The following is a 17710-nucleotide window of genomic DNA, read 5'->3' on the forward strand; positions in this document are numbered from 1 at the left end:
CTCCTAACTGTGAGGAAGCAGCACCACCCACTGCGCCACCGAACTGCCCATAAGGTATTCCATTATGGAAAAAGAAAGAGATAAAGGAATGCCATGTACATTAAAAATATGCTTAAGATAATACAGTTCAGCACATTGTGTAGCAGTAAGGAGACCAGGGTTTGTACCCCGGGCCCTCCTGGTGTGGAGTTTGAATGTTCTCCCCATGTCTGCGTGGGTCTCCTCCCACAGTCCAAAGATGGGCAGATTAGGTAGAGTGGCCTGGTAGGATGTCTATGCACGGTCCTTATATGAGGAGAGTCTGCACATTCTCGCCATGTGTGTGTCACATCTTCAAAGATGTGGTGAACAGGTTAACAAGACACTGCCAAGCTGGCCATCTATTAGTTTAGGTGTGTGTGAGTGAGAGTGTGTGAGCCTTGCTTTGTTTCTTTTTTAACACCCAGTGTTTACAGAGAGGGTGCTGGAAATCTGTGCCACAGAATTGAATTAAGTGGGTTTGAAACTTGTAAGATATGGTATGGCATTTTAAGTATAGGCATAGGCATGTTGTCCTACACTTAGGAAGTTATATGTGAGTGCTTTATTAGGGCAGATGACTGGCATTTCAATAAAGTGGTCATAAAGTAAAAACAAAGCAAGTAGTTGACAATTATGGAGGCATATTTTGGACAACAGTCAATAAATATATACATTTGCAAATATTGATGTCTCTCTGGTTGTCCCTACTGCGGTGGGATTGGTTCCTGCCTTGTGCCCTGTGTTGGCTGGGATTGGCTCCAGCAGACCCCCGTGACCCTGTATTCGGATTCAGCGGGTTAGAAAATGGATGGATGGTTGTCCCTATGTGGAGTTTGTATGTTCTCCCCGTGTCCTGAGGATTTCTTCTCACAGTCTAAAGGACCATGCAGTTTAGGTGGGTTGGTGATGCCAAACTGTATCTAGTGGGTGTGTGGTGTGCATTGCTCTGCACTGGCACCCCGTCCAGGGTGTATTCCTGCGCTGCACCCTATGCTTGCCGGGAAAGGCTCCAGCTCCCCCAACCTTCCTCTGGATAATGCGGGCTTAGAAAATGATACTGTAATAAGGATTAACATAGTCAAAAGCCAGGAGCCATATTGAATCTGAGGGTTTCTGAGCAGTTTTAACTGCTGCACAATTGATCCACACCTGTGCACCAGTTATTAATAGAAGAAAACCACTGTCATATACCCTGATCTTCTAAGTCACCTTTGGTAACAGTAGCATCCAAATAAATAACTGAGAACTTAATAAATGTATGCTAATTTATCACAGCGAAATAGACTCATGCACATCTATTTTCAGATAAACTGTAATAAACCAATGATAGGAATAATGGAAGCAATCATTACGACGTGTATAAATTGTTCAGAATGTGTACTCTACTGTATATTCATTCATGTACTGTATTTATTTTCCAAACCTGCCTATTCCAGTAATGGCCTGTAGGGGACAACAGCCCATCCAGCCAGTCATTGCAGTAATCAGCTCAGGATGGGACACTGCAGGTCACACTCATGCGCTTTCCCAATTTCACTCACACTAAGAAATCAACAACCTGGGGTGTTAGGAAGAAACTGGAGGACCCAGTGGATATCTACATAGATACAGGAAGAAATGTGTAAAACTCCCCTGGCTGGGCTTTGAATCCAGAACTCTGGAAGTATCAGTCAGCAGCACGAAATTCTGCGTCACTGTGCTACCCCTCGTTGAATGCATAAGACAGACATACAACAGAATGACACTGCAGTGGTGTAGTGAAGTGATTAGTTGTGCTGTCATTCAGCTCTAAGGCCCTGAATTCAAATTCGGGTCTGAACACCACATTCTTCCTAATTCTTCCCACATCCCAAATGCATGCATGTCAGCTGAACTGGTGACTCTGGTCTGGCCTGGGATCAATGAAAGTGGCTGTATGTTAAGAATATCAGTTGATCAACTGGGACAAAGTGGCTCATCCTTTATATGTATAAATTAAGCAGCTACAACAGTAAAAAAAAAAAAAAAATAAATTAAAAACAACTATGCAAATACAAACTATACAGTTCTTTAATTCTCAATTAAAATGCATAACCTTTAACTAAAACTCGTCTCAGGATGCCTCAGTGACGCAGTAGTTGGCATTCGTACCCGTCAGTTCTAGGAAACTGTGTCTTTTTTGTGATCAAATTTTCATTTATAAAATTAAAAAGAATCTAATAATAACTGATCATTGGGCTATATAAAACAACAAAAACACCCCCCTTGCTGGTGCCCCTGCTCCCCAGGAATCTGTGTTGGATTAACTGAGCCACTCTCCATCTATCAGGAGTTTTCACTAAACATGCCAGTCTCCAGTCACATTAAATAAGATTCACGTAAAGTTATCCTTTGTGTCCACTAAACTGACATCCAGGATTTGTTCTTGTAGTCGCCTGTGTTTAGTGAGCTCAGTTGCTTTAGTAAATGGACGAATTGTAAAATGAACGCCTTCTAACACTGATCTGAGTAAAACCACGCCTAATCCATACATCGTGTGACCTCTAGTGGTAGAGAAGTGATTTGCCAAGTACACAACCATTGAGCTGCTAGTAAAGTTAAGGAGGAGCCGTTGAACTGCGGATGGTGGAAACGAAACAGTAACCAATAAGGCAACATCGTCAAAGTGATTAATACACGTTATATTTCATATAGCCCCTTTCATATATATGTATCTGTCCATACAAACAAACACAGATGTAGAAACTGGGCTCGAGCCATGCAGAAAGGAATTCTAGTACTTCAAAAGTGCCAATCGATTAAGCCAATGTGGACACCCATGACACAGTAGTTTATCACCTGAGGCAGCTGTTAAACTTGTCATTTGGATGGTAAAATATCATTGGTTTGGACATGTGCAGAGGAGAGATGCTGGGTATAATGAGAGAAGGGTGCTAAGGACAGAGCTGACAGGCAAGAGGAAAAAAGGAAGGCCTAGTGATGAGATGTGGTGGGAGAAGACATGCAGGTGGTGGGTGTAACAGAGCAAGATTCAAAGACAGGAAGAGATGGAAACAGATGATCCGCTGTGGCGACCCCTAACGGGGGCAGACGAAAGAAAAACAAGAAGATGAGTAAAATATCAAACAAGCAGACGAAATATTTAAAACTACAAAGACAGACAGCTAGTGTTAGATACCAACTGTTATTTTAAAATGACTTCTTGTTTAAGATACTCCTGACACTAAGGAGCAACGCCTACTTGGAGGAGAGTCTGTGAGTCTTAATTTTGAATAAAAGCTGGGTGTCCTCAATATACGAATAAAAAAAAAAATTACTTTTAAATATGATTTCACTTAGTGGCACAATATACAGTATAGTGTGGCATGTCAGCGGCAATGTTGAGCTCCCTGTGTGCTTAAAACGGATAATCAAGTTAAAAAAATAGCAGATTTGTGGAGTATTCGCCTCATAAATGACACTTGCGCCAACTCCATATTTACATTGACACATGTTTTTGGATTCTACAGCTTAATCAAAGTTTTTGTAAGACAGCCTGTCCAGTGCACCCCTCTGCTTCAGTGTGTGAGTCTCTACTCTTGTGCCATTTACAGAAAAGTCACAAACTATAAAACTTAGTTTTAAAATGTAGAGGGATATATAGACAGATAGATGGATATGGAAGACACAATAGACAGACAGACAGACAGACAGACAGACAGACAGACAGATAGATAGATAGATAGATAGATAGATAGATAGATAGATAGATAGATATGAAAGGCACTATATAATAGATAGATAGATAGATAGATAGACTTACAGAAGCTCTATAATATTATGACAAACAACAAACCCCTCTTAATTATATACCAGAATGACTAAAAAGAAAGAAAATGTCTGGCATGGCAGTCATAGTCACAATGAGGCTTTATGCAGGCATGGTATTGATAGGTATAGAATGGTTTTAAAACTTAACTGTTCAATAAGGTTATGATGAATTCTGATTAATAAATGGGCGGCACGGTGGCGCAGTGGTAGCGCTGCTGCCTCGCAGTTAGGAGACCCGGGTTCGCTTCCCGGGTCCTCCCTGCGTGGAGTTTGCATGTTCTCCCGTGTCTGCGTGGGTTTCCTCCGGGCGCTCGGTTTCCTCCCACAATCCAAAGACATGCAGGTTAGGTGGATTGGCGATTCTAAATTGGCCCTAGTGTGTGCTTGGTGTGTGGGTGTGTTAGTGTGTGTCCTGCGGTGGGTTGGCACCCTGCCCAGGATTGGTTCCTGCCTTGTGCCCTATGTTGGCTGGGATTGGCTCCAGCAGACCCCCATGACCCTGTATTCGGATTCAGCGGGTTAGAAGATGGATGGATGGATGGATGGATGGATTAATAAATGGGGTATCATTGATTCATTTTTCCCCCAGTTTCATTCCCCCTGCATAGGGATGGGAACAGGGGGATCTGATCAGTGCCAGAGCATAGTGCTGTTCCATTACAAGCCTACACCAAAGGTATCACGTCCTAGTCAGCTGAATGACTTCCGGCCTGTCGCTCTGACGTCACATGTGATGAAGACCATGGAACGGCTGCTGCTTCAGCACCTGAGGCCACAGGTCCGCCACGTCCTCAACCCTCTGCAGTTCGCATACCAGGAGAAGGTGGGAGCAGAGGATACCATTATCTATATGCTACACCGATCCCTCTCCCATTTGGACAGAGGCAGTGGTGCTGTAAGAAATATGTTTCTGGACTTCTCTAGCGCCTTCAACTGAATGAATAAAGTATCTATCTATCTATCTATCTATCTATCTATCTATCTATCTATCTATCTATCTATCTATCTATTAATCACTCAAGCTGGGGCAACTTAAAAATTCTACTTGATTAGACTAACATCTTGTTAGCTTCGACTGAGGCTGTTAAAGATAAACTGTTCTAAGCTCCATGACATCCAGACATTAAAAGTGGACAATTTAAATGAACACAAACTCAGATTAAGAGGCCCTGCTTTTCTTACATTCTTTACTCTTTTTCTTCTATTCCCTCTGTTCTCTTTCTATGACCAGCAGGCAAATTCCAAGTGGCTGATGTCTAGGAGAGGATACTGGTATACCTGAAGAAAACCACCCCGCTGAGACAAGGAACATAAAAATATTACAGTAAATTACAACCACCTTCCACCAGCAAACAAAAACTGAAACCACAATAAATCTGTGGTTAATTACTTTGAGTGGCACCTTTCTCAAAAATGTATGTCATGGCACAGTGGTTAGAGGGTCTGCCTCTTGAATCCAGTGTCCTGGTTCTGAATTCTGTTCATTTGTGGAGTTTTCATGGTCTCCCCATGTTATGTTTAGGTCATCTTCAGTTGTTTTCCTCAAAAACATGAACATTAGGCTGCTTGACCGCTCTAAAGTGACATTGCATGCTTGTCATGTGTGTGTTATGTTACGCCCTGGATTTGTTCCCTGGCATATATTTATTTTCGTTTTTTGTGCTTTCCTTTTTATCTTATTATTTTTCATATGTTTTCATTTCATTATATATTTTTGTTAATTTTACTTTGCTTATTTATTATTTAGTATCTATGTATTGTGCTATGTTTTTTTGTGTAGCTGGTGTTTTTTGTGACAGGCCCACCCTGATGTCACCACTGAAGGACTGCCGTCAAGCCTTTATCTTTAGAGCAGATCCTTCAGTAGTTTGTCATTATTTTGATTTTTCCGGCTCCTTGAACTTGGATTGTGCTCTGGTTTTACAGATTTGGACTTGCCCTACAGTACCTTTTAGGTAAATCCTTTTGCCAAATTATTTTTCTTTTGTTTATATAAATAAACTGTTCTATTTTTAAAGATTTCTATGGACATTATTCTTAAGCCAAAGGTTTTTTTTTTACAATTTTCTTTTCCCTTGTGGGGCATTTTGATACATACTGGAACATTTAATGTAATCTGAACTTTAAAAGTCTGTCCCCTATTTTTGGGGGAACTGAATAGGCCTAAAGCCTGCCTGGGGAGTTGGCAGATCAGGCTGCCTTTAATGAATCTTTTTCTGGGCTGCCTAGCTGGTCTTTGAAGCCTTACACCATTCTGCCATTTTGTGTGCTGCTGCATTATAACAGTATGTGAGCTGACCTTGTCCAAGGCCGTTTGTGTTTTGCATCCGCAAAAAAAACCCTGTCACCCTGAATTGTATGAAGCACGTTTAAGAATGTTACATTACCTTAGGCTGTAAAAGACATTTCAATTATCAAATGTACAAGTATGGGGTGAAGTTTAGGCAGCTAACTAAGAGCACGATGAAGAGCCCACAGATTACAATGCAACAAAGATGGCATTGTGTCTATTAAGTCATAAAGTCTATTAATTTTACAGATTATCAAATAATCTAGATAATTCAACTTAATCCAAATGAAACATTCAAACAATTTTAAACTGCTCACTTCTTTAACTCTTTCAGGGCTGATGTCGACTTTTGTCAAAATTCAGGGGTAGAGGACGGTCATCAGCTGTAATCTGCAACAAAACTCGTCCTTACATTTTAATTTGACTCTCTTTGCTAGAAGGAGAGTTACATAGCTTTGCTGATTTAACCTCGAATACCTACGCGTGCAAGAGTAGCGAAGAGTAAACAACCTCCAAAATGGCACTGACATCTGGTGAGAGACCGAAATGATTGTGCAAAGCAAAATATTCCATGGACGTTTCAAGTAATTTCATTGAATAGGACTATGACTTGCCGAACTCCATCATGGAGATGGATATCAAAAACAACAGTGAGGTACCAGCATCATCTGATCAGTCCCCAAATGATCGTGGTGCTGAACACTTTCGCGTAGCTGATGCGCCTACAACAGCGTTCCCCTTAGAGGACCACCACTTATGATGACAAGAGGTACAAACCATATTGCATCACACAGTGACTGCCACCACCTCCCACCTGCTGTGCAAAGACAACCAGGCAGCCAGCCCACCGTGCATTCCTGGTGATCATCAAGGTGCCCCTGTGCAGCGACTGCTGCCAGAGACACCAAACATGCGCCAACAGCAGCAACAGCACGTAGCAACAGATGTTTTATGTTGATTTATGTGTGAAACCATTGCTTTGTGTGCTTTTCAGAAAACTGAGTTTTTTGGAAAAAATATTCAGCCCTCAAAGAGTTAATAAGAAGTGTGCTTGAGACAAAGAAGAGAAACTTGACTTTATGGGATACAGCCAGCTCAAAGCAAAGTCAGATTTCTTTAACTTCAAACAATACATAAATAAATACACATACACATACATACAATTAAAAAGAAGGAAAACTTTTGACTTTTACCCCCAGTTTTAAATGCCATTTGTTTGGTTTTTACAGTGTGTGAACTTGGCCCGGACACAGACAGGCGGACATCTTGTTTCAAACCACCACACGTTTATTTACACTATTTACAATATTAATTTGGTCACAAAGACCCATCAATGGTCATTCAGACCTAACCACGTGCACAAACAAACCCCAAACAGTCACAATCCTGGCCACAATGCCTTGTCTTCGGGCCGCCTCCACAGTTCCTCTTGCCTCGTCCTTCTTCCACCCGACTCTAGCCTCGAATGAATGGAGACGGCCCCTTTTATAGAGGACCCGGATGAGCCCCAGGTGTTCCCGGCAATCTTCTGGCCACGCCCCAGTGTGGCGGAAGTGCCGGCTGTCCTCTCCGGGCGCCGTCATAAATCTTCCCCCCAGCACTTCCTGGTGTGGCGGAAGTGCTGGGGTAACAGGTCCCCAAGGCACTGGGCTGCCTCCTGGCGGTGACCACGGGCCCCTACAGGGAAAGGCTTCCATGCCCTTGACCCGTGGCCCCCAAAGCAACCTGGAAGGCAAACCCCACGTGATCCAGGCTGGGCTCTGACCCTCTTCCGGTCCCTCCTGGCGTCCCGGCTGGGTCATGGCCCCTGGCATCCCTGACAAGTGGTATTCTACAATGCGAAGAAAACAACTTGCAAATAAATCCTAGTATGTTTTATACTGGCACACGTTGTCACATTCTCCTTCCCACTGATTATATTATAAGAGTTGTATAATTTATTAACCAATCTTCTAAACAGTCTATTAACAATAATATTCAATAATTAGAGGGTTATGATGAAACAATTAATGGTAATAAGAGTTAACACATACACATAAAATGGCCAAAATCCCATAAAAGAAATGTTAAAGCTCACTTTAATGAGGAATGGCTACAAAATGAAGAATTCAAGATGTAGATTGCCTAAGACTGAAATGAGTCTTCACCTGCAAAATATGTCAGTTTTCATTCAGTTGAACACAACAGCATTTCTTCTGCAAGAGCCCAATCAGACATTGGAGAGACATAACTGAATTTGCACTCTCAACAAAGCCAGGCAAAGTCTCCCGAAATTCTTCTTTAAAAATACCCTGCCATGCCAAAAATGACTGCCTCATGGCTGCAGCATTAACATTAGTGTGTCATGGCATTAAGCTACTACACCGGCTTCTTATTTCAGGTATGAATGCAGTCATAGACTTATATTAATTTTCACAGACTGCTTACCTCTTATTTTGTTGGGTAGCATGCAGTACATAATTTACATGGTCTGCTAGTATGTGTACAGTATCTTAGTGATGTAACCATTTCTAGCTTAAAACAGTTTTGTATGAAATTGGTAGGAGCATGTACAGTGAATAGAGAAATGCACATTTTTTGGAATGCACATTATGATCAGCCTCACCTCACCATATTGGGGATTTTAAAACAACTGAAATATGTTTGCCCTGCGGTGGGCTGGCGCCCTGCCCGGGGTTTGTTTCCTGCCTTGCACCCTGTGTTGGCTGGGATTGGCTCCAGTAGACCCCCGTGACCCTGTAGTTAGGATATAGCGGGTTGGATAATAGATGTTTGGAATATCCTATGTAATTATTTTTACTTTAGAAAATTAAAAAAATTTACTTACTGTAAGTGATTTCAATATACAGTAATATGAAACAAAGCCACCTGTTTGATTATGACATCGTGTATGTAATTACCTTTAAATTTACAGTAGACTTCTGTCCCTGAGTTGTAGCACAAATGGCTTAGAAAGAAGGCCACCACAATTCTGTCAGGCAGGTGTCATCCTCTTTTTCCTAAATTTGCAGATTTAGGGTAAAGAGTTACAGATTTTTAAAGTCTTTTATTCCTTGATCTATAAGCAGTTGGAATTTATTTACAGTACATGAAAGGATGTGGCAAAATTCTGAATCAGTATCGTGTGCACTGTTATCGTGTTGGCTGGGATTGGCTCCAGCAGACCCCCGTAACCCTGTAGTTAAGATATAGCGGGTTGGATAATGGATGGATAGATGAATATGTTAGCCACTCTGCTGCAACATAGACAGCTTGATCCGGTGCTTTAATGATGAGCTCGGCTTGTTCCTCAGGGTCACGGGAGGTTGGAACCAATCGCGGCAGGAACCAGCAACTAGGCAGGGTGCCAGTGCCCACTCTTGTGCAAAGGGCAAATTTGGAAATGCCAATTAAACTTCCTATCTACACGTCCTCTGGGAGCAAGAACCCGCCGGGAGAACGTGCAAACGCAACATACACAACGCCCGAACGCATTATTTGACACAATGCTGCTGGATACCTGAAGCTGCAGCCTTACCATTTCCTCTACCGTGTTTATATATTTGCATAATTTAAATTATTATAAAGATGCCGACTAGGTGCTTTTAAACGAGGTCGCTGCTGAGCACAAGGAGTCGGCTGCTCGATTCCAGACTGTGCTTTTCATGGCGGTGTCACTAAAATCACATATTTACGTCTATTCATTCTGGCTGGCGGTTGTTTACATCGCATACTGTATCGTATTTTTTTTTTCTAGCTTTTCCGTCCCGTTAGGCGCTTGCGCTTTAAGGCCCAATAACCTCAACAGACCCCGCCTATTACTTACGCTCCATTGGGTAGCGAGCGACTCCCCACTAGCGACCTCCTTTGCACTAGCCGCCAATTGAGGATTAAGATCTGTACCTGTGGGTGACAAGATGTTTAGCGGCTGTCTTTCTGATTATTGGTCACACAGTTACACGGCTATGTTATTATTGGACACATTTTGCAGTTGCTTTCATCTGATTGGTCCATCGATATGTAGCTGATTACTCATAGGTTGCCAGTTTATCTTTCTTTACTTTGATTGGTCAGTTTGTTTTTTTCTTTTTCAAGGGCAAAGTGGCGCGTCTATTGGGCGAGTTAGAAAAGAAGGTGGGGTTACGCACGGTACACCGGCACCGGATTGGTTGACACTTCGGCGGCCTGTGTGAGGTTTCATATCCAGGAGGCGACGAAATGGTTAACGCCAGGCTGCTTGTTTGTCTGCGTCTAAATTATTAAAAAGCAACCGGCCTGTCGCGTTTTTTTTTTTTCCACCTCGCACCGCAGCTATTAACGGAAGGCAGGATAGTGCAGAGGTCGGAAGGGGGCGCCTGAGGGCTTCGCTGGGGTGGCCCCACCCTGAACAGAGACGCGAGGGAAGCCCGGCGCCGGGTGGGGTATTAACTTGCAGAAAAAGTGCCCCCCTGTGGGGGCAAATAACGTGCACGCGGGTTGAGCCGCGAGAAGCTTTTGGTACTCGGGCGGGAAACGGGGGAGCGGGAAGGGTGATGAAGTACTCCGGGGTGGCTCGGTGGGGCAAAATGGCAGCGCGTTGGTAAGAAGGGCCCCGACGCTCAGCCCGCTGAACCCACCAGTTTACACCAACACAACGCCATCCTTGCCCTCGCCCTCGTCTTCCTCATCCCCATTGTTGTATGTGGCGCCCGTGGCTTGCAGTTGGCGGGTGTCCGCTTTCTTTTTTTGCGACGAGCCTTGGATCTGGGAAGAAAGTAACTTGGCTGTAGGGTACCTGCCTGACGCCCAACACTTGCCGGCTTTTCAGGGCTGTGACTCCTGACGTCTCACTTCGCAACGAAGGCCAAGGTGAGTGCTGATTGTGTTGCTGTTGTTGTAGTCGCCGGGTAGCTTCATCGCCTGACAGCGTGGTCAGTAGTGGCTAGCGAGGCAGCCACGCACTTTCATCTGTCAGTCGCTTCTGTACGATTGTCTGCCCGTCTAATATCGAGCTTCTCCAGAATCCTCATCTCTTGTATTCTCAAGTCGGTCGATCAGACCCCGTGTCTGGAACTTTCTTTCTTTTGAGTCCGGATCTCGACACCTTGCTCAGATTCTGGACCGTGTGCTTCGGGATACCATTTAAGGCAATTTGTCCATCTGATGCTAGAACAGGTTGCTGTTCACCTATTTGGCCGTCTCAAACTTGTGAAGCTTCATCCTTGTGAGAGCCTTTCTGATACCCGTGTCCAGAATTGTCTACGGGCGACTGCTCTTCTGATAACGTGTACAAGGCTCGATCCATTTGGTAGTTAGCACTGGGGCACATTGTCCCTTTTCTTTAAAGGTGTTTGTCCATCTGATAGTGTTCACCTTTTGTGGCAATCTGAAGCCAGAGAGCCTTTCTGACACCGTGTCCAGAGTTGTCTGTCTTTTGTCTGCAGGTGATTGTCCAGCTAGTAATCGTGTACAAGGCTTACAGATGACACTGGAACTCGCTGTCCTTTCTATTCATGCGGTTTGTCCATCTGATATTGGTGTACAGAGCTGTTTATTTATTGTCTTTGGATGTCTAATGATTGTGCACAGTGATGTCCACCTTCAAGCTCCCATTGTCTGTCCTTCTGATATTTGGGTGTAGAATTCTTCTTCTCTTGTACTGTCCGTCCGCTCTGTCTGTTTGATAGATGGTCCTCGAAACTGCAGATTTCTTTGGGTGCCTGGCCGACTGACATTTATGTAGAGGTCTGTTGTTCTGTCTGATACTAATTTTCTCCCTAGGGACAAAGAAAGTTGTATGGTGGCACCCTTGCTTAAAATGTCTGTGAATTGTTAAATGAGCAGAGGATGAACTGATCACCAAAAATGAATAACGTCAAAGATGACCCATTTCTTCAATATTTTAAGCAAGATCACATTTTCATTTCCATCATTCACTGGTACAAAATACCAAAAGAGTGAAAAGGGCCTGAAGCAAAAGTTTGGGCTCCCGACATGGTCAGTACTTAGTAAGACTCCCTTTGTCAAGTATCACAGCTTGTAAATGCTTTTTGTAGCCAGCTTAAAGTCTTTAATTTTTTACTTGGGGTATTTTTTACCCATTTGTCCTTGCAGAAGAATTCTGCAAGATTATTGGGCCGTCTTGCATGCATGATCTTTTGAGCTCTGTCCACAGATTTTTCAGTGATGTTTAGGTCAGGGGACTGTGACAGCCACCACGAAACTGTCAGCTTGTGCCTCTTGAGGTATTCCATTTTTAGATGTGTTTCAGATCATTATCCTGTAGGACCCATCCACTTTTTACCTTCAACCTTTTTAGATGGTGTGATGTTTGCTTCCAGAATTTTCTAATATTTGTTTGAAAGCATTCTTCAACATAACACAAGCCCAAAGATCCACCCCCATGCATGTAGAAGTGTTCTTTTCCTAGAATTCAGCCCCCTTTTCACCCCACCCCACCCCATGGGACTTCTTTCCAAAATGCATCAGGCTTGTTTAGATGTTCATTTGTAAACCTCAGGTGCTGAATTGTGTGGTTAGGATGCAGGAAAGGTTTTCTTGTGCTGACTCTGCCTTAGAGGCGATATTTGTTGTGGTGTCCCTGCACTATAGATCAGAGCACCACCACTCCAGAGTCTCCTGAAGGTCTTTTGTAGTCAGACAGGGTTTTTTATTTGCCTTTCTAGCAATCCAACCAGCAGTTTTTTCCAGGAAGTTTTGTTGGTCTTTCAGACCTCAACTTGACCTCCATGGTTCTTTTTAACTGCCATTTCTTAATAACATTATGATCTGAGGAAACCGGTACCTGATAACACTTTGCTGTCGTCTTGTAGCCTTCTCCTGCTTTGTGAGCCTCAATTCTTTTATTTTTCAGGTTGCTAGGCAGCTGCTTAGAGGAGTCCATGCCTGCTGATTGTTGAGATGAGGTTTGAGGAAACTGAGAATTTATACAGAATTTGACATTTGCATCACCTGGGGTTTCCTAACGCTGACTGTGAACAAGCCGTGGCCTTAACGAGCTAATTAGGTCCTGAGACCACCTTGGTAAACGTTATCTGAGACCTCGTATATCTTGGGGTGCCCAAACCTTTGCACGGTCCTTTTTTCATTGTACAAAACAAAAACGGTGCACCGATTTCTGGCATAATATGCTGAAAAGAAATGTGTCATATTTAACTTTAGGCCTTTTGGCGATCAGTTCATGCTCTGCTCACATTAAGACATTTTAAACAAAGAGGTCCAAACTTTTGCATGTTACTCTATTTCTTTTTCTCCTTACTTGTTCTTAGGACTCTTCATTGACTTGCACTTGTAAAGAAATGTGATATTTGTCCATAGGACTGTCCATCTACTAGTTTCAATTATCTGCCCGTCTGGTTTTTGGGTATATATCTTGCATTTGGATGTGTGTCTGTCTGATAATTATCTCTAGACCCCTTGCATGTACTCTCTTCATTGGTCTCTCTTGATTTTATTTATTTCTGTATTGGACTGTATATGTTTTGCCTTTTTGGTATCATTCTGTTACTTGGCTATGTGACTCTCTGTCTTTTATCTTCCAGCATCTGTTCACCTGCTAGTTTTGGACATTTCTGTCCATCTCTTACTTTCACATGTCTTTTACTTCTGTATAGGATTTTCTGTCCTTCTGCTATTTGTGTGCATGTCTTATGTTCAGATGCCCATCCATCCTGGAGGTGCGTCTCTGGGATTCTTGACATCTTGTCGTGATGTGTCTGTGTGGCTGATATCTGTGCACAGGACTATTTTTGTCTTCAGACTTTGTTCCATCTAATATGGCTCCAGGATCCTTGTCTATTGTTATCATTTGCCCGTATGAAGGCTGTCTCCAGGACTTTCTCATGCCTTCAGGTGTCTGTTCATCTGATACTCGTGCACAGTACTCTTGGGTCTTTTGTCTGTGGATATCTATATATCTGATAGAGTGTTGTAGACAAGAACCAGTTCTCCAGCTCTGCTTTCTCCTTATGTTTACTTGAGCTTTCATCTGGTTTGCATGTAGATCTCCTAAATCTAGTAATCGTTTCCTAGGTTTTGTTTACCTATCACTTAACACTCGAGTACAACTCCATTATCTTGGCTCTTCTTGTCATTCTGATTCTCGAGTAGGCATTGACCCTGTCTTTGCCACATTCTTTGACCTGTGTTACTTGACTCATGAGTTCCTTTCCTTATCCGAAGCTGGTTCCTTCCACAATCCCAGCACTGCTTAATAGGCCCAGGCCTCTGAATTAGATTAAATGTGTTTGAGGGTGTTTTTTTATATTTATGTCTCAGAACACACACGTTTATTTACAACCCAACACCATCCATCCATTATCCAACCCGTCATATCCTAACTACAGGGTCACGGGGGTGTACTGAAGCCAATCCCAGCCAACACAGAGCACAAGGCAGGAAACAAACCCCAGGCAGGGGGCGCACACACACACACACACACACACACACACACACACACACACACACACACACACACACCAAGCACACACTAGGGACATGTCTTTGGACTGTAAGAAGAAACCCACGCAGACATGGGGAGAACATGCAAACTCCACGCAGGGAGGACCCAGGAAGCGAACCTGGGTCGCCTAACTGTGAGGCAGCAGCGCCACCCACTGCGCCGCCGTGCCACCAACCCAATACCACAGTGCAAAAAATAGCAAACTCCGTCCACTCTGGTTCCCTGAGTGGAGTGAGGCGGCCCCCTATATACTGCACCCAGAAGTGCCCAGGGTGCTTCCTAATTAACATTCGGCAGCACTTCCGAGTGTGGCGGAAGTGCTGCATGTGAGTTCAGCTCCTCTTCTGGCAGCACCTCCGGATGTGGCGGAAATTCTGTGTGCCAAGGCTCTGGAGCTGTGCCGGTGGCCACGGACCCCCACAAGGTTGAGCTTCCCAGCTCCTTATCCGTGGCCCTGATGCTATCCAGGGGTGCTGCCCTCTTACACCCCAGGGAAGATATTGCCCTTCTCCCGGTCCTTCCCTTCTCCAGGTGTCCTGGTGGGGCAAGCTCCCTGGTCGTCTGCCACAACTGTTTCTTACAAATTGTGTAGTTCCAGTTGTTTTTCCTTGCTAATGGTTTTGTTCAGTTGCCCGATTTAACTCTGTAACTCTTCAAGTCCAGCAGTTCATGTATCTTTCTCTGGGCATTCAGATGTTTGACCTTCTGGTTTTTAAGTGTACTGTTGTCACACACACACACACAGTAGAAAAGTAAAAATGCATATGTGCATCCTACCTCACTTACAAAGGAAATCTAAATGGCTAAATATAATGATGTATTTCTTACCAGAGTGAAGAAAAGAAAAAGTCAACCTAAATTATGTTTCCTTCCTTACGGAGACAGCATGCAGTATTCTGCATTGCGTAAAATCTGTTTTAGTCATTTCTTGGGCTGTCTTCACCCCTCTCTGTAGTGGCTGTCACAATATTGAAGTATGTATCTTTTTATTTATTTTTTTTCCCCAAATGATCATTATATGATGTCAAAGGTCTAATAATGTTAGAGTTCTTCCTTTTGCATGTCACACTCATTTATCTGGTTGGTTATCTGTGTGATCTGGTGGGATTTGTCCTTTTGTGCCAGCATACCTCTTTGTCACTTGTCTGCCTGTTCAGTTTTCAGATCTTGACGTTTGTCTGAGTCTCTATTTATTTTTTTCATTCTGTATTCTGTTTTTTCTTTTTCTTTTTATCTGACTGGTGTTTAGACCTTTGCCTGTAAGCTATTAAGAATGTTTACTTGTTCTTTTAGTGTTCAGATTCTGTTGCCTGAGCTCAGATGTCTGTCTTTCTGCCACTGTCTGTTATCACCTTCTTTATTGTACATCTTTAATGTTTGGCAGAAATCAAAACACCCGAGTCCATTATTTGTTACTAGATGTGTTTTCTGGCATCTTCGCAACTGTTTTGGAGTGATGCCGGAATAAAAATACGACTACATGTACATTCAAACTGCCTCTCTTATTTTTGTGTTGATACAGCTGTGTTTTCATGTGTTGCCGGGTTTTTATTTCTAAACTTTGCTGTAAATTTTACTTTACGTTCCTCTAAGCAAGTGGCATACAGTTCCTCATTACAGAAGCAGTTTGGCCATGTGACTGCAAGGAACTGCAGCTGTTTGTAGTGAAAGGGGTAATTTCAGGGGATAAGAAGCATCTGCGATATAAAGATGTATGTAAGATCCTGACCACTTGTTCTGTCCTTGCGAAGTCCTGGTCACACTGTGGGTCAGCTTCAACAAGTTAACCTCTGACTTCACGATTAGTAACGGGGACCCGATGGTATCATATTCACTAAGCCCTCGGCACCACTACATTGAGACACCATATAGACTACTGCAGCGGTGCCCACACTTTTTCAGTTTGCGAGCTACTTTTAAAATGACCAGGTCGAAATGATCTACCTACATTAAAAATGTTATATGTATATGTATATGTGTGTGTGTGTGTATATATATATATATATATATATATATATATATATATATATATATATATCCATTTTCTAACCGCTGAATCCGAATACAGGGTCACGGGGTCTACTGGAGCCAATCCCAGCCAACACAGGGCACAAGGCAGGAACCAATCTTGAGCAGGGTGCCCACCCACGAGATTATATATATATATATATATATATATATATATATATATATATATATATATATATATATATATATATATATATATATATATATACACACTAATTATACTTTATACATATAATATGTTGTACCTTGCATAACTGAATAACCTTTATGGCACAATAACAATTCAATACATTTATGGTCACTACAGTATTTGGATTTAATAATCGTCATGTGGGAAAAGGCTGACTCGCATAAATAAGTAGAGCCGAATAATTCAGTCAAGGAGCTTTTGAATTCAGCCGAGTGAAAAATGACGGCTGTCCGATTTAACTGCGATTTTAGTTCCCTCTCCTTTCTCTTTCTCAGATCACTTTTCGGAAGGAAGTCAGTTTCGTAGTTTTTATGAACAGTTCGAAAATGCCTTTCCACATTTTCCTTCTTTGGAATAGCAATGATAGATTGACAGATCAGACAAACGCACTTCGATTGTGACATTGTGAGAAAAAAATCCTCTTCCAATTCTACATCCAGCCCATACCCTCCCCAAACAATTTTTTTTAAAATCCCTTCTTTAGTCGATATAAATTGGAAGGCTAACTAGATCACAGCCGGAGTTTTGCAGTAGCTTGCGCATTTGATCGTGCGTGCGGGATGACCAGTGTGTTAGAAGAAAAGAGATCTCAGACTGGCCGCCCGGTATGTCAGTCAAGTGGCAAATGTCATAGAGAGGATATATGATAGACTAACATTTAAAAAAAATTTTTTTTTTGGAATGCAACGCGATCTCCCTGCACTACCTTTGCGATCTACTGGTCGATCGCGATTGACGCATTGGGCACCCCTGGACTAATGTACATTTTAGGTTACTTTATCACTGAGTTATTCTCAGATTTTATGAAAGTACTAGCTGTACCCCATGGCTGCGCCCAAATAATAATGAAAGTTTGCTAGGATGTTTGATATTCACGCGAGGATCCTTTGGCTGCAGTGTGTGAGGCACGGCTTCCAAACGAGCTGCTAATTCTTGGGTGGTCGTCTGAAAT

The 17710-nt window shown here is 42.8% G+C and overlaps 1 protein-coding gene across 2 annotated transcripts in view; it reads left to right on the forward strand.

The window, feature by feature from the left end:
• The first annotated feature begins 10219 nt into the window (after positions 1-10219).
• The window catches only part of prr14 (proline rich 14), a 33106-nt gene continuing 25615 nt past the window's right edge, over positions 10220-17710 (forward strand). Inside the window, exon 1 of one of the 2 annotated variants that reach the window (XM_039765026.1) lies at positions 10220-10927. The gene's annotated coding sequence lies outside the window, so the exon portion shown is untranslated. The remainder of the gene's footprint in view (positions 10928-17710) is intronic. The other variant, XM_039765027.1, reaches the window with a different exon arrangement.

This window comes from Polypterus senegalus, chromosome 10 (genome assembly GCF_016835505.1).
Source record: "Polypterus senegalus isolate Bchr_013 chromosome 10, ASM1683550v1, whole genome shotgun sequence".
Classification (NCBI taxonomy): Eukaryota; Metazoa; Chordata; class Cladistia; order Polypteriformes; family Polypteridae; genus Polypterus; species Polypterus senegalus.